Below are 15,635 nucleotides of genomic sequence, written 5' to 3'. Positions count from 1 at the left end.
GCAGGGCAGCGAGGATTACTCAGGGCTAGCAGGAGAGAGAGAGAGTGAACACGCCTGGAGTAGCCTTTTATTGGGGAACAAGAGATTCAGGGGAGAATTCCATCCAATGAAGGTTGAGGGGGGGCTGCACTCCAAGGTCAGGGTCAGTGATTGGCTCCCCGGGGTCAGTGGTCAGGCACACCCCTACACCGATGGGCTCTCTCATCAGGAAAGGGACGGGAAAGCTTCCACACAGCCAAAGCGCCTCAGACCCTTAACGGGAGTCACCCAATCACGTGTCAGAATGGCTTCCCACATATCACTGTGTGAGAGGTGCGCTTCAGAAGTCACTGCCAGGAAACTCTCTTGATGAAAGGCCTGTCTTGGGTAATGCTGGGCAGGCAGGCACCGGACTCCAACTTTTGGGCCTGCCTAAGTCAGCCTTCCTATTCTCACTGTAAGACCCATTTCCTGGCCACACCAGAAGTCAGCATGCAGAGCTCACCGGAAATCCATGTTCCAGGGCTCAAGGCAGGTACCAAGGCAAGTACTAGGACTCTATTTCCCAATTGATAAAGACCTACAGACTCATTGAATGGATGAAATTTCCTAATGTAAATACTATCCTATAGTCTTATCATGTGTTCATATTGGGGGATATTGCATGAATGGTACATTGTGTGTACCATTCTCACAAGTTTCCTTAAACCTATAGGTATTTTAAAATAAAAAAGCAAAATATTCCGACCAAGCATTTATTTTGACTGAAATTCCAAATCCTGAAGAGCATTGTTTAATTCCCATTTATGCATCTTTGGGAAAGACTGGTCTTATCTATGGCAGATCGGTGGATTCCTAGCGGTAGGGGCTGGGTTGTTCCTTTCTGAAAATGTCGCAGGAATATCTCTATCGTTATTTTGGCAATAATAAATGTTAAATTTCCCCCCAATTATCAAAACATTGACATAAATGAATGCTTTGGTTGTAAATATTAAAGATAATGAGTTGACTTTAAAAATAAAATGAAAATTACATTTCCTGATTTGGGAACACTGAGCTAGAGCTTGTCAGGTAGCAGTGACAGGTAAGCTGTCTTTCATTCATTCTCCCTTCTCCCTTTTAGTACTACCAACCCTATTTTATTTTTCCAGCTTTCCAGTTGGTGTGGCGTATGATTAGTTTAGGCAAGAGATACAGGAGAACAGAGAATCTGAACAATCATAGGAAAGAACCTGAGAGTTTGGGATTAGCTGAAGAGACAGTGTCCTTGGGTGGCCTTCTGGACTCTTGTGTCATTCCCATTGCATCTCAATTGCTGCCCCTGGTTTTCTTCCTTCCTCTTAAACTATCCCGACCCGCTCCCTCAGTAAAGCCCATGGGTTATAGCACAACTGTGTGGGTAGCCATAACTGTCTGGGATCCTACGTGTCTTCTGATGTCCTGTGGCATCATTTTCTCTTCATATAAAATTGTGGTTTCCTAATTCTTTGCTCTTTTAATTTTCTCATCTGATCCACTTTGTATAAGTTATTATAACATCAAACTCTTGATTCCTTTGCCTTCTTGCTTTTCTGTTTTAATCATTCTTAACATGGTTTTGAATTTCCCCACATTCTCTTTCTCTAAGAAAGCCAGCTATTCCTGTGACCCGCAACTACAGCTGTCCTCTCCCCAGCTCTGCTCAGCCTCCACATGCAGCTCTGTACGTTCTTTGGTTCCAGAAGCCTGGGCGCTCCGAGTCTGCCATATTCTTGTCTCAATTGCTCCTGACCATCCATCTCTGAGTCACATTCCTCCTGTCATCACAATGCATTTCCAAAGCGACTCTCTTGATGCCGGGTTTCTTTCTTTTATTATTATTATTATTAGTTGTTCAAAACATTACAAAGCTCTTGACATATCATATTTCATACATTTGATTCAAGCAGATTATGAACTCCCATTTTTACCCCATATACGTATTGCAGATTCACATCGGTTACACATCTCCTTTTTACATACTGCCATACTAGTGTCTGTTGTATTCTGCTGCCTTTCCTATCCTCTACTATCCCCCCTCCCCTCCCCTCCCATCTTCTCTCTCTACCCCATCTACTGTAATTCATTTCTCTCACTTGTTTTTTTCCCCTTTCCCCTCACTTCCCTCCCCGCTCTCATCCCTGTTTAATGGTGATCTTTCCTCCCCGCTCTCGTCCCTGTTTAATGGTGATCTTCTTCTCATTCTCTTCCCCCCTATTCTGTTCTTAGTGCTCTCCTTATATCAAAGATGACATTTGGCATTTGTTTTTTAGGGATTGGCTAGCTTCACTTAGCATAATCTGTTCTAGTGCCATCCATTTCCCTGCAAATTCCATGATTTTGTCATTTTTTAGTGCAGAGTAATACTCCATTGTGTACAAATGCCACATTTTTTTTATCCATTTATCTATTGAAGGGCATCTAGGTTGGTTCCACAGTCTAGCTATTGTGAATTGTGCTGCTATGAACATCGTTGTAGCAGCATCCCTAAGGTATGCTCTTTTAAGGTCTTTAGGGAATAGTCCAAGAAGGGGAATAGCTGGGTCAAATGGTGGTTCCATTCCCAGCTTTCCAAGGAATCTCCATACTGCTTTCCAAATTGGCTGCACCACAAGAGTTCACAACAAGAATCAACAAATGGGACGTACTTAAACTAAAAAGTTTTTTCTCAGCAAGAGAAATAATAAGAGAGGTAAATAGGGAGCCTACATCCTGGGAACAAATTTTTAATCCACACACTTCAGATAGAGCCCTAATAACCAGAATATACAAAGAACTCAAAAAATTAGACAATAAGATAACAAATAACCCAATCAATAAATGGGCCAAGGACCTGAATAGACACTTCTCAGAGGAGGACATACAATCAATCAATAAGTACATGAAGAAATGCTCACCATCGCTAGCAGTCAGAGAAATGCAAATCAAAACTACCCTAAGATACCATCTCACTCCAGTAAGATTGGCAGCCATTAGGAAGTCAAACAACAATAAGTGCTGGAGAGGATGCGGGGAAAAGGGCACTCTTGTTCATTGCTGGTGGGACTGCAAATTGGTGCAGCCAATTTGGAAAAGCAGTATGGAGATTTCTTGGAAAGCTGGGAATGGAACCACCATTTGACCCAGCTATTCCCCTTCTCGGTCTATTCCCTAAAGACTTAAAAAGAGCATGCTACAGGGACACTGCTAAATCGATGTTCATAGCAGCACAATTCACGATAGCAAGATTGTGGAACCAACCTAGATGCCCTTCAATAGATGAATGGATAAAAAAAAATGTGGCATTTATACACAATGGAGAATTACTCTGCATTAAGAAATGACAAAATCATAGAATTTGGAGGGAAATGGATGGCATTAGAGCAGATTATGCTAAGTGAAGCTAGTCAATCGTTAAAAAACAAATACCAAATGACCCCTTTGATATAAGGGGAGTAAACAAGGACAGGGTAGGGACGAAGAGCTTGAGAAGAAGATTTACATTAAACAGGGATGAGAGGTGGGAGGGAAAGGGAGTGAGAATGATATATAAGAGGAAAGGAGGGGTAAGACAAGATAATACAAATGGAAGAAATGATTTACAGTAGAAGGGGTAGAGAGAGAAAAGGGGAGGGGAGGGGAGGGGAGGGGGGATAGTAGAGAATAGGACTGACAGCAGAATACATCAGACACTAGAAAAGCAATATGTCAATCAATGGAAGGGTAACTGATGTGATACAGCAATCTGTATACGGGGTAAAGTTGGGAGTTCATAACCCACTTGAATCAAAGTGTGAAAGATGATGTATTAAGAACTGTGTAATGTTTTGAACGACCAACAATAAAAAAAAAAAAAGAAAGACTTTAGAGCCCAACTGTGGAAGCAATCCAAAGCCAGTCAATGGATGAATGGATGAATGGACAAAAGATGGAGTCTATCCTCAAATTCAACTATTAGCCCTAAAAAGGAAATGCTGACACATTTCCACCAATATAGGAGCTTAAGATCAGTGCACAAATCAGCCAGACATAGGGACAAATACTCTTGAGTTCACACTATGCAAGACAGACGAGGCACCAAGAATTGTTAAATTCATAGAAAGTAGAATGATGGTCGGCAGGAGCTGTGGGAAGAGAAGTAGGGAGTTTGTGTTTCAAGGCTGCAAAACCTTGTAGGGGTGATTAAAAAAAAAAGCTCTAGAGATAGGAATGTGGTAGTGACTGCACAAGGAAAACCAACAGTCACGCTTCACATGACAAAATTTTAGCCAGTGATGGACCAATATATCACATATATGAAAGGGCTCCATCACATGATATTCCACAGTGATATCACAGCACACTGTATGCACAATGATGAAATCAACTAAACACATCTGGGAAAAAAACCTCCCTCACAAGAGATACAAGGTTGTACTTAATGCTGCTGAATTCTACACTTCACAATGGTCACATGTTTTGTTTTGAATATATATTTATTCACAAATTTTGGTGAGAGAGAGACAAAGCATGACTCAGTTACAAAGGTAGAAAGCAGAGGCCTAAGTTAGGAGGTTGGTGAGCAACTCACCAGTTCCTTCAGGTACCAGGAGAAAACAATGTCTGGAATTACAGAACTTTCCTGTTGTTGTTGTTTTCTATATGTGACATTTTTCTTTAAGGTACATAGTGGTAGTGAAATATGTGTGTCACGACCCATGCTGGGAATCCCAAATTTGCTAAGCAAGTGAGATTAATTGGAATTGAGAGGCAGACTTTTAGTTGACATATAAACTCCCCAAATTATAGACACCATGTGAAGAGTGTGTGAGCACATGAAGTTTTGTATTATAGATCCTCAAAATGTCTCCCAAACTCAAGGATGGCTTAGGATATGTCCTCAGGACAGATTCCTGAAGACATTAAAGGCCAGTGACATTTAGCAGAATAGCTTTGAAAACCACGGGTTTTCATTTTTTCAGCTGACAATTCAATGTACCTGGTCTTTTGTGTATATTTATTATCTTCCTCTTGAGAGGACTTATCATTTCTATTCTCCCTAAGTTTCCTTGATATTCTTCTCCTTCTTGGCCAGACTGAGCTCTGAAATGGTAATGTGCAGAGAGGAAGGGACAGACTCCAGGAGCCCTTGGCACTCATGGGACCAGTTTCTCCTCAGGACTGATCACTGCTGATTTCTCCCCTATCTGGAGAGGCGCATGTTCAACCAGATTGCAGAAGGGTTTGCACAGATCAGAGTCTAGGTTTTGTGGAAGAGAAGCAAGTTTGGGAGAACTCACGACCACTTGTCAACTGTCTGCTAAACCTGAGGACCAGAATTCCCAGCCTAGCACCTCAGGGTACTGCCTGAAGGTAGTGGTGGATGAGAAAGTTACAGGACCATCCGATGAAGGAGCTGGAGCGAGAACAGATTTGAGACTGTGACTGGCATGGAAGAAAGGATAGAGAAGTCAGGAAAGGTGGACTAAGGAAGCCCAGTTTTGAAGGAGGACAGGACAGGATGTGGGTCAAAGAAGTCCACGTGGAAGGTCAATCTGCGGAGAGAGGAACTGGGTTTGGAGATATGATCCAAACAGAGGAAAGGGATAGAGGGGATGTAAGCAGGGTCACTCCCCCCAAAAGAGAAAGTTTGTATAATGAGGATAAATTTTTAAAAACGGGGAGACGGGACCATGGAAAGGCAAATCAGGGGCAGATGGTTATCTGCAAAGGTAAAATGGCTGAGGAGAAAGGAAGAGTTGACTGGTTTAGGTTTTCTGGTGGTGCACTGGGCTTAGTGGTGAAAGGCTGAATTCTGAACAGCACCTTTACTTGGGTTTCTTTACTCAGCCTCACCTGCCGCCTTAGTCATCCTGCCAGAAGAAGCAAATGGGTGACCCCTGGATTCAAAGAAGATGAATAGATCTGCCAGAGTTTTCTGACTTGACCCAGAGTGTAGAACCCAGGATTCAGACTGTCTTCTAAAAGAGGTGTCGTCTTCAGATTCAGAAGTGGAGGTGGAAATTGTCAGGGTTTTGACTTGACCTGGAAGGTAGGACTCCCAGCCTTCATACTGTCCTCTGTCCAAAAGAGGAAAGAGGAGTCGTCATCTGATTCTGAGGAGGAGGTGGAAGTGGAGTTGTCAGTTTTGTGACTCCACTGACGGGGTAGATCCCAGTCTTCAGAACCAGTCCTCTAACATGAAGTGGAAATAGAAGCAGTCATCAGATCCAGAGAAGCTGGAAGTGGATCTGTCCAAGTTTTCTGACTCCATACAGAGGGTAGAACTTGGGCTTCAACTTCAGTGCTCTGGCCAGAAGAAGAGGAAGTGGTCATCAGATTCTGAGGAGGATCTAGAGGATCTGGACCTTGAGCCTAAGCACCTCTGGGTTGTGGAGACACTGTGGGCTGAAGAGGAAGCTGAAGAGACAGCGTGTGTACTCAGTGCTACCAGAGCACCGTGAGGTCTTCACCAGGCTGGTAGGCAGGGAGACCTCAGTTAGTTCCTTCCAGTGCTTTTTACACTAAACAGGAGCAGGCGTATGGGGAGACAGTTGGGGGTTAGGGTAGGGATCAGGCACCTGGGCTCCTGGGTCATGATGCTGATATGTTAGTGATGTCTGTGTCATGGTTAATTCTGATGAAGTAACTGGCAGGGACCACAGTGTGAATTAACTCCAGAGTGCTATTTTCTAGCTGTGCTCTGCTCTACCAGCAGAATCACCTCAAGGCCTTGCTATGAAGCAGAATTCTGGGCCTGACCTTGGGTGTATGAAATGATTTTTGGAGTAGGGGGTCAATAAAGTCTGAGGATCAGAACCAAAAATGAGAGCTGGGGTTGTGGCTCAGTGACAGAGCACTTGCCTGGCATTTGTGAGGTACTGGGTTTGATCCTCAGCACCACATAAGAATAAAATAAACATACTGTGTCCATCTACAACTAAAAAAAATGGAACTGAAAATGATGGTTCAGGGTGTCAAGAATAAAGGTTGAGATAAAATTGGGATTCTAAATTGGTCTAAGCTCTAGTTAGAACTTACTCACCTTCATGTCTGAGAATTGCATCCATGAAGTCAAACAACCTCTCCTCTTTCTTCCAGATCATTGGATGAGGAATTTGGTGCATTTTCAGCAGGATATCTCAGGGGACACTGAGAGAGTCATGAGGAAGAGGGGCCTCTTGGACAGATAATCCAGGATCACCCAGAGCCACATAGTTACTGTATCATGCTCATGGGAGCTGGGGGTACACGAGTCCATGAAGGAATGATGAGAAACCAGGGTTCTTTCTCGTTCCATTCATTCCTCAGACATCCCTAAATTTTAGTGTCCTGAATTCAGCTTTTCCCCTGTGGTATTGATATCAAGGTCCTTTTTTATATATATTTAGGTGCCAAGGTATTGGACCATTTGAGGGTGTCATGTAGTGACTAAGAATGAAATGGAATTACTTTCAAAACATTTGAACCAGAGGACTAGCGTAGATAATTTTACTACATATCATGAATTTCATTGTTTTATTTTGAACAAGATGGCCATAAAATTATTACTGTCTTTTAATAGTCTTGAGACAGTTGTTAATTTTGAAAACATGCTGTTCCTAATAAATTTTCTAATGGGTGTTAAGAGTTTTTTTATAGGTACATAGATATTTTCACTTTTAAGAGAGGTTTTCATCTTTTCGGCTATCATACTTACGTATCTACTATGTTTCCAGATCAGTGGTAATACCCCAAATTCTGAATAATATAAATGTTAATGTTTAGTCCTCATTATTGAGTTGTGAACATTGAGCTGCCATTCTTTAATGTGCCTTGACCCTTGACACATCTGTCATTTTAAGTTTTTTTTAAGAGAGAGAGAGAGAGAGAATTTTAATATTTATTTATTTTAGTTTTTGGCAGACACAACATCTTTGTTTGTATGTGGTGCTGAGGATCGAACCCGGGCCGCACGTATGCCAGGCAAGTGTGCTACTGCTTGAGCCACATCCCCAGCCCATACATCTGTCATTTTAAAGAGGGTGTAGGGGCTGGAGCTGCAGCTCAGTGGTAGAGCACCTGCCTTGCATGTGTGAGGCCCTGGGTTTGATCCTCAGCACCACATAAAAATGAATAAATAAAGATATTGTGTCCATCTACAACTAACTAAATATATATTTTTTTTTAAAAAAAGAGAGTGTGTATTTTAACAATTCATGTGCTGGGCTGGAGATATAGCTCAGTTGGTAGAGTGCTTGCCTTGCATGCACAAGGCTTTGGGTTCAATCCCCAGCACCACCCCCCCCCAAAAAAAAAAAGTTCATGTGGTATGTGCTTTGAAAGAACATAGCATATTTCTTGGGGAAAATTAATAAAGATGAATGTCTTTGCACTTTTATGATGTATGGGATCATGTCAGTCTAGATTGCTTCTTTGCTGTCAAATGACACTGTTATATCACAGGGTTCCAGGTAATTGACCAAATTTATTTCTTGTGGAAAAAAAAAATCTTCAAGTACTTTTCATGTTGGAAAACAATAGAGAAGGTGGCATATCTTAAGCTGGAGATTAGAAGCAGGAAATATAGGAAGGCAACTCAGGAGGAGTGCAAAGAAGAAAGAAAATTCTTTTTATAAAAAATATTTTATTTACATTTTAGTTTTCAGCAGACACAACATCTTTGTTTGTATGTGGTGTTGAGGATCGAACCCGGGCCACACCCATGCCAGGGGAGAGCGCTGCCACTTGAGCCACATCCCCAGCCCCAAGAAAGAAAATTCTAAGGGAACTGTGTAAAAATCCTAAATCTGAAATCAAGGAGAAGTGTCTCGCAGGAGGATGCCTTCCTGGTAATGGTCCAAGGACGGGGACACACAGGGGAAGATAGAGTTTGTTAGTTGAGTCATTATTAGAGTCTTTTCCACAACCTCTAATTCCAGTTTTACATAACAGAAGGTTGTGAGGAAATAGAAACACACAAAGGAAAATGAAGGGAATGGAGCAGGTTCTAAGAAGAATGAGGTGAGAGGAAGAACTAACGCTCTAAACAGATAGGCACGGAGAGGGAAGAGATACTAGTGCAGTCACAACAACTGTAGAAAGACATCTTGGGAGATGGGAGCACCAGGGAATGTGGGAGCAGTTGGGGAAAGAAGCAGGTGAAGCAACGTATCATCCAGAAGTAAAACAAAGCTAAAGAGAGGTGGCAACAGAGCCAGCGATGAGATGTGAATGGGTTAGAGAGAGAGAGAGAACAATGCTGCGGGGCTTGTAAGGATGACATTTGGAGCTTAAAATTAGATGGATACATTAAAGAGGGGGATGGTGGTTGAGGGAGTGGAGCAATTGAAGAGGGAAAAGTTGCCTGAAGAGAGAAGCCACTGAAAACAGGCACTGTTGTTGGGTGTGGTGACGCAAGCTTGTAATCACAGTGGTTTGGAAGTCTGAGGCAGTGGAATTGGAAGTTCAAGGACAGCGTCAGCAACTTACTGAGTCCTTGTCTCAAAAAATAAAGAGGGCTAGGGGTATGACTCAGTGGCAGAGCACCTCTGGGTTCAGTCTCTAATAAGAACAACCAGCAACAACAATAAACCAGATGGACACTATGCAAAGCAATTCTGATGCCGATAAACTGCACTGAGGTGAAGTGCTACAGATTGAGGCCACAGGCCTCACTATACTGCCCACACTTCAGACACTAGCTGCAACCTCTGGGTTTCCAAGACCACTCATGCCATCCCAGAACTGTCCTCAAGTCCAGGCTGACATGTCCCAGATCTCAAGTTCAGCATGCCTGAAATCCAATTGCTATCACTCTGCAGTATTGACCACATCACCAAAGTAATAAGCAAGCCAGGTGACACATGTTCTACTTATAGATTTCATTTCAGGAAAGTCCACAGCCTGCTACAAGAGGTATCAGCAATAGCATGACTTGGTTGTTCCCAATTTCCAGCAGGCAACCCTGAATTTCTTTTCTCCACATTAACACATTCCAGGAAAGGAGAAACACTGTCCTGAGAAGGGACAGCTAGCTCACCTGGAAACTGATTTTTAGTGTGCATCTTCTGAATTCACAAAAACTCCCACCAGCACTATAACTGCTTCCTTTTAGTATCATCACCTCTACAATAAGATGATGATGGTCCCAATCATATACTATACCATCAGCAGGAAGTAGGAGCTCCGTGGAAAGCACTTAACACAGTTTTGTGAATACCACACTTATCAGTGGTGTCTATTCCTAGCTTATCACTTTCCAAATTAGTACAGCAAATAAAACACAAGTAAGTCAAAGATTTTCCTTCTCCCCGGGCTCATCTCCAATCTTATTCCTCCCATCAAAACAAAACAATCCTCTTTTGACCTTAACTCCCTCCACATCTACTGACTAATTCTTCTTTTCCCATTGGGTCAACATTTGTTTAAAAATTTGTACACAGATGAAATCCAATTCTTTCACTCTCTTTTAAACCTCTCCAGATCCAGCTAAACAAATCCTCAAGGAGTCCCAGGACTGAATCCCATGGCCAGTTCTGTTCTTGGGCTTGACTATGAATAGCATTTGATACAGTTCCTCCTCCAACCCCCAGATCTTTTCATTTCCTTAGCTCCTGAATCTTCATGCCTCTGGTCCTCATTCTGGCCTCACTACCAGCCCCACCCAGTCTTACCTTCTGTAGCACTTTGCACATGGAAGAGTCCTGGGCTCACCCCCTTACCCAACACAGCTTTCCATGCTGACTTCCAGTGCAGGCTGTCCACTGAAGTCCCAACACAAGCCTTGCCCTCTTGCTATCTCTGCTTTACCTCATGCTAACATCGCCGATTCAAAATGGCTAAAACCCAATTCTGGCTTTTTCTTAAATTTGATTTTTCACCATCTCCCACTCCCAGTTTAATTATAACCTAGTTTTCTTGGTCACTCAGGGAGCCTCTGAAGTGCTTTCCACATGGGGGCAGCATGATCAAATTATGGTTTTAGGAGAAATACTCAAGGCAGACAATGCACTTGAGCCAGTGAAGGAAAGAAGTAGTAGAGAATGGGAGTTTCTGCAGGAGTCCAAAGAAACAAAATCATCCCCCAAAACTGTAATAATGGTAACAAGGAGAGAGTAAGGGGAAAGGATAACTTTGAATATAACACCAGCAAACTTTAGCAACTGCCTGTGACAACAGCAAATGGAGGAGCTTAGAAGGATCCCACTTTTCTGGACAGGCTCATAGGCTGCCTCAATGAACAAATAGGGGCAAGAGCAGAAGGCATAGACAGACCAACAAAAACGATTTGGGATCTATTGTATTTATTAGCTTGAGGTGTCCTCTGGACATACCCCAGGGAGAGGCTCAGTAGCTGGCTGGACAAAGGCATCTGATCCCCATGGAGGATTGACATAGACTTGGGGTTAAAAGCACAGGACAGTGAGATCAGACAGGAATAAGGAGGGTCGTGAGCTAACGGCAAAAGAACTCCTCATATTCACAAAGAGGGCAACAAGACAAATATGGGACAGAAAATTACAGGGGAGACTGCAGAGTGTCTAAGACAACAATGGGCAATTAGCCCTGGGTGTGCATGTTAGAAATACTCAGTGTACATTAGGTCACGGGCAACCTTCACCAGAACAGGATGAGGGAAGTGGTAGGCACAGAATGGAGACCGTGGGAGGCAGGATAAAATGGGAATGGGAAATGAGGACACCTCTGCCAGGGATTTCTACTGCACTGTCTGCTGTGCAAGCCAGACCAACCTGCAGAAAGAACCTCTTAGACTCACTTAAGAGAGGCCATTCCTCCAGCTAACCCAGGCCTTATCCTTGCACAGAGCAACAAAATCAATGTTTTAGTCACCACAAAGATCATGGGTGCTGAGTCCTTCCTGGGCATTATGCTGTCTACCCAGAGGATGCACAAGTTAAGGTATCGGTGGCAGTGGCTTGTTGGTTGTTATTTAGGAAGGCTATTCCTAATCACATCAAAGAAATATTTAAAATCCAAAAGAAAGGAACATTCCCACTTACGGTCAATGTAAGTCAAGGAATGTATTATATTAATAATTACTTGCTCTGAATGCCAAAAAATAGGAGACACACATGTACTCTGGTTTTAGGGATGCTTTAAGGATCATGCTGTCTACACACATGAACAGGACAAAGTCATTGGTTGTTGATCACTATACTGTTTTGAACATATTTTAGACTATTTATTTGCCTCCTAAGGAATATTGTAAGCAAAAGTAGAGAATAAACACATGAATAGAAAAACTCACCAGGGATTTACTCATTCTCTGCTGCTCTTGGAAAACATGGAAGATGTGGAAGCAGGTGCAGACCTGGGGATTGAAAATGCAAGCAGTGTGGTTATGAGTCATCTGGCCTGCCCTGGCAGGGATCTACTGCATTAAAACCTACCCAGAAACTTCCCAGGACACCTCCTGGGAGGCTGTCCCATTAGGTCTTCCCCACCCACATGTTTGTAGCGGTGAACAAGTGGGTGTGAGTCTCATGGTGAATGAACTTCAAATCCAAATGAAAACATCTGCCATCATTTAAATGTCAGCTAAAAAAGGAATTCTGCTCTACAGCACTCATCTGTTTTCTAATTATAGAAACTTTGGCTCTGGTGAAAGGAGTATTTTTTAAAATATTTCTTTTAGTTGTAGATAGACAAAATGCCTTTATTTTGTTTATTTATTTTTATGTGGTGCTGAGGCTCCGAACCCAGTGCCTCATACTTAGGAGGCAAGCAGCTCTGCCACTGAGCCACAGTCCCAGCCAGAAAGGGGTATTTTATTAAGAAACTTACTGTGACTTAAATGTAATACAGGGGAAGGCATACTGGCCCACAAACCAACCAGAGACCTTGGAGAACCACTCCCATCTCAGACCCAATGTCTTCCTCCATCAAAGGAGGCAGAAAGAGACTTTTCCTTCACTAAGCTGCATAACTCTGCAAGGACAGGCCTCAGCGGGAGTCAGTCAAAAGAACTGAGGTGCAGAGGGAGGCTGTCGCACACTGGGAGACACTGGAGCTCCCGAGGAAGAAGGGAGAAGGAGCAAGAACGGAGGAGAGAGGCAGAAGTCTCATGGAGGACAGGAGGACAGTGTCCCCTCCTCCCCAGCACACGGTGGCCTTACAGATGTACCCTCGGAGCACCTAAGGCAGCGCAGCTCGTCCTGCCAGCAACCCGACCCCATCCTGAAGCCAGTAAACCCTGTCCTGCTTCACGCCATAACTTCCCGCTATGGTTCCTGCACCCACTACCTGCACCCGCTGGGATTGCGCAGCTATGGCCCTTCAGGGGTCAGGGATGACAGGGGCGAAGGTTTCCTTGCTGCTCTGGACGGATCTGGGTGCAGATGATTCCGAGGGCCGTTATGGATCCAGAGGAGAACTAGCGGTTCCTGGGGCCGTTATTGCTCCCGAGGGGGCCGAGGGTGGACGCTAACAGATGCCACTGCTGCTCCCAGGCCTCAGACCTCCCTTCGCCAAAGAGGTGTGCTCCAAGGGCCCAGGCCGCGCCTCCCTCCAGGTCCCAGATCCTCCTACTCAACTCAGCCTCCTGAGTCAAGCCTGCTGCCCAGGGAGCCAGCCCTGCCGCCCTCCGCCCAGGCTCCTCTCTTATATTGTGGTTTTGTTTTTTGTTTTTACTGAGCTCTTACATGACTTGTCTGGTGTTACCATCCGAAATAAATATTTCATTAAATACAGAATGAATTGTCTCTCTTACAAATTGACCTTTTGAACATCCCATGTTGAGGTTTGTTTTTCATTGGGCAGCAAAAGCTCTATAGGACAGCAAACATTTCACTCAACAATCTGTCAAACTTTATGTATTTTGTGGAAAAAATATAATTCTGGATTCCAGATTTTGCCATTGTATTGATTTGTGATAAAATGTTTTGATTTATGTAAAAATATGTGAATCGAAAGTATATGACTTTGGGGCTGGGGCTGGGGCTTAGTGATAGAGTGGGTGCCTAGCATGTGGGGGGCACTGAGTTCAATCCTCAGCACCACATAGAAACAAATAAATAAACAGAGGTATTGTGTCCATCTAAAACTGAAAAAAATTTTAAATGTTTATGACTTAGTTTTTATGTGATGCATCATCAATATAAAAGTGTTGAACACTAACAGTGCTTACCACAAGGAGGATGTAGTATTTTTGTTTCCTGCATTAAAATGTCTGGAGGAAGGGAGCCGGATGCGTTGTGTGTTCATTTAGTGTGGGTCATAATGTCTTTATAAATTGGCAGTATAATTGCATAGTTTAACCCTCGTTTTATTTTCCCCTCTTGCTTCATGGTTTTTGCTTTGTGTAGCAGTCTGTCTTCCCAGCATCCTAGTCTTGGTTTAGTGGCTGTGGTCTGTCTCCTCTTCCTTCTGAGTGTGAAGGAAAGGTGGGAATCTAGCGGCAGTAGGTCCAGCAGACTTTGCTGTCCAGACTGAGGAGCGGGTGGGCTGAGTGGGGCTCATACCTGTCTTTGCACATGTAAATCAGACAAGCTGGGGTCACTCACCACAGAGCACCATGCACGGAACAAGAACTGGAACCTCAGCATGTCAAGCCACCTGTAGTCATTATTCCCATGTAAAAATAAAATTGTCTAAGAAGTCAAAACCATTTCATGGTGAGCCAGAATGACATCTAATTAAAGGAGGGTGCCTGAGCTGGAGTGCAGGACTCGGCCAAGTCCTCCTGTGTTAGAAACAAAGACCTTGCCTGTGTGACTTCCCTTATGAAGCCCTGTTTCAGTTATTTTCATTTCTTTTCTTTTTTTTTTTCCAGTAAACATTTCTTTAATCTTTAGATTTCTTTTTATAAGAACCCAGTTCAACACATCTGTAATTCAACAATATAAAGAGAACACAAATAGCAAAAAAGCCACCTTTGCTTCCTCTTAATATATCCCTTATTAGCTTGAGGTAGGACTTATTTCTCTGAAGATTTTTTTATTCAGTTGCTGTCAAAATGGAACTGAATTCCTATGTAGAGCAGCAGCATACCTAAGTGAAACATTAGAAATAAATAGGGAATTCAGACTTTAAAAACTAGATAATTGAATCATGTGATAGCAAAGTTAGGGTCTTATCCAGGAAAGCTACTTGGAAAAGGTAAATTTTAAAGGGTAACATCCTATGAATTGTCACTTACAAATGGAATATAAGCAAAGGTACCAGTGAACAAACAAAGTACAACTGCCTCTGTCCCATAAGTAGACTTGAGTGTGATGAGGCATAAATGAAGTCTCCAATGAATGGTATCGATTTTGCTGTGAGAAAGAAGGATGAGGGCTGGAGTTGTAGCTCAATGGTAGAGCACTTGCCTCGCAAGTGTGAGGCACTGGGTGTGACCCTAGTACCACTTAAAAACAAAGACATTGAGTCCATATACACCTAAAATTAATAAAAAAAAAAAAGAAAGAAAGAAGGATGAGTATACTGTGTAATTGGTCTAGCACCTATGGAGGATGTGACATCTACATAAGTAAATTTCCCACATAAAATTGAAGTTGCATTGTGCAAGGCCCTGGATTTGATCCCCAACACTAACAAAAACAAAAAACTTTGAAGTTGGTGTTGCAATGGGCAAAAGGTGTGATTATGCAGTTGGAGGGGAGAAATAAAGAATGTCCACATACTTCTGCACTTTTCAATGCTTTATTCACTCAATCACTTTTTTCACTCAAATCACT

At 42.9% G+C, this 15,635-nt stretch overlaps 1 long non-coding RNA gene across 1 annotated transcript; it reads right to left on the bottom strand.

Moving 5' to 3' along the window:
• Positions 1–4,432: 4,432 nt before the first annotated feature.
• On the bottom strand, positions 4,433–12,316 carry LOC144367424 (uncharacterized). Its single transcript, XR_013426787.1, has 2 exons — positions 12,206–12,316; positions 4,433–6,264 (listed from the first exon to the last, which is right to left on the bottom strand). It is a non-coding gene; the product is annotated as an uncharacterized LOC144367424 (long non-coding RNA).
• Positions 12,317–15,635: the final 3,319 nt, after the last annotated feature.

This window comes from Ictidomys tridecemlineatus, chromosome 10 (assembly GCF_052094955.1).
Source record: "Ictidomys tridecemlineatus isolate mIctTri1 chromosome 10, mIctTri1.hap1, whole genome shotgun sequence".
NCBI lineage: Eukaryota > Metazoa > Chordata > Mammalia > Rodentia > Sciuridae > Ictidomys > Ictidomys tridecemlineatus.
This window is presented reverse-complemented; position numbering and strand designations above follow the sequence as displayed.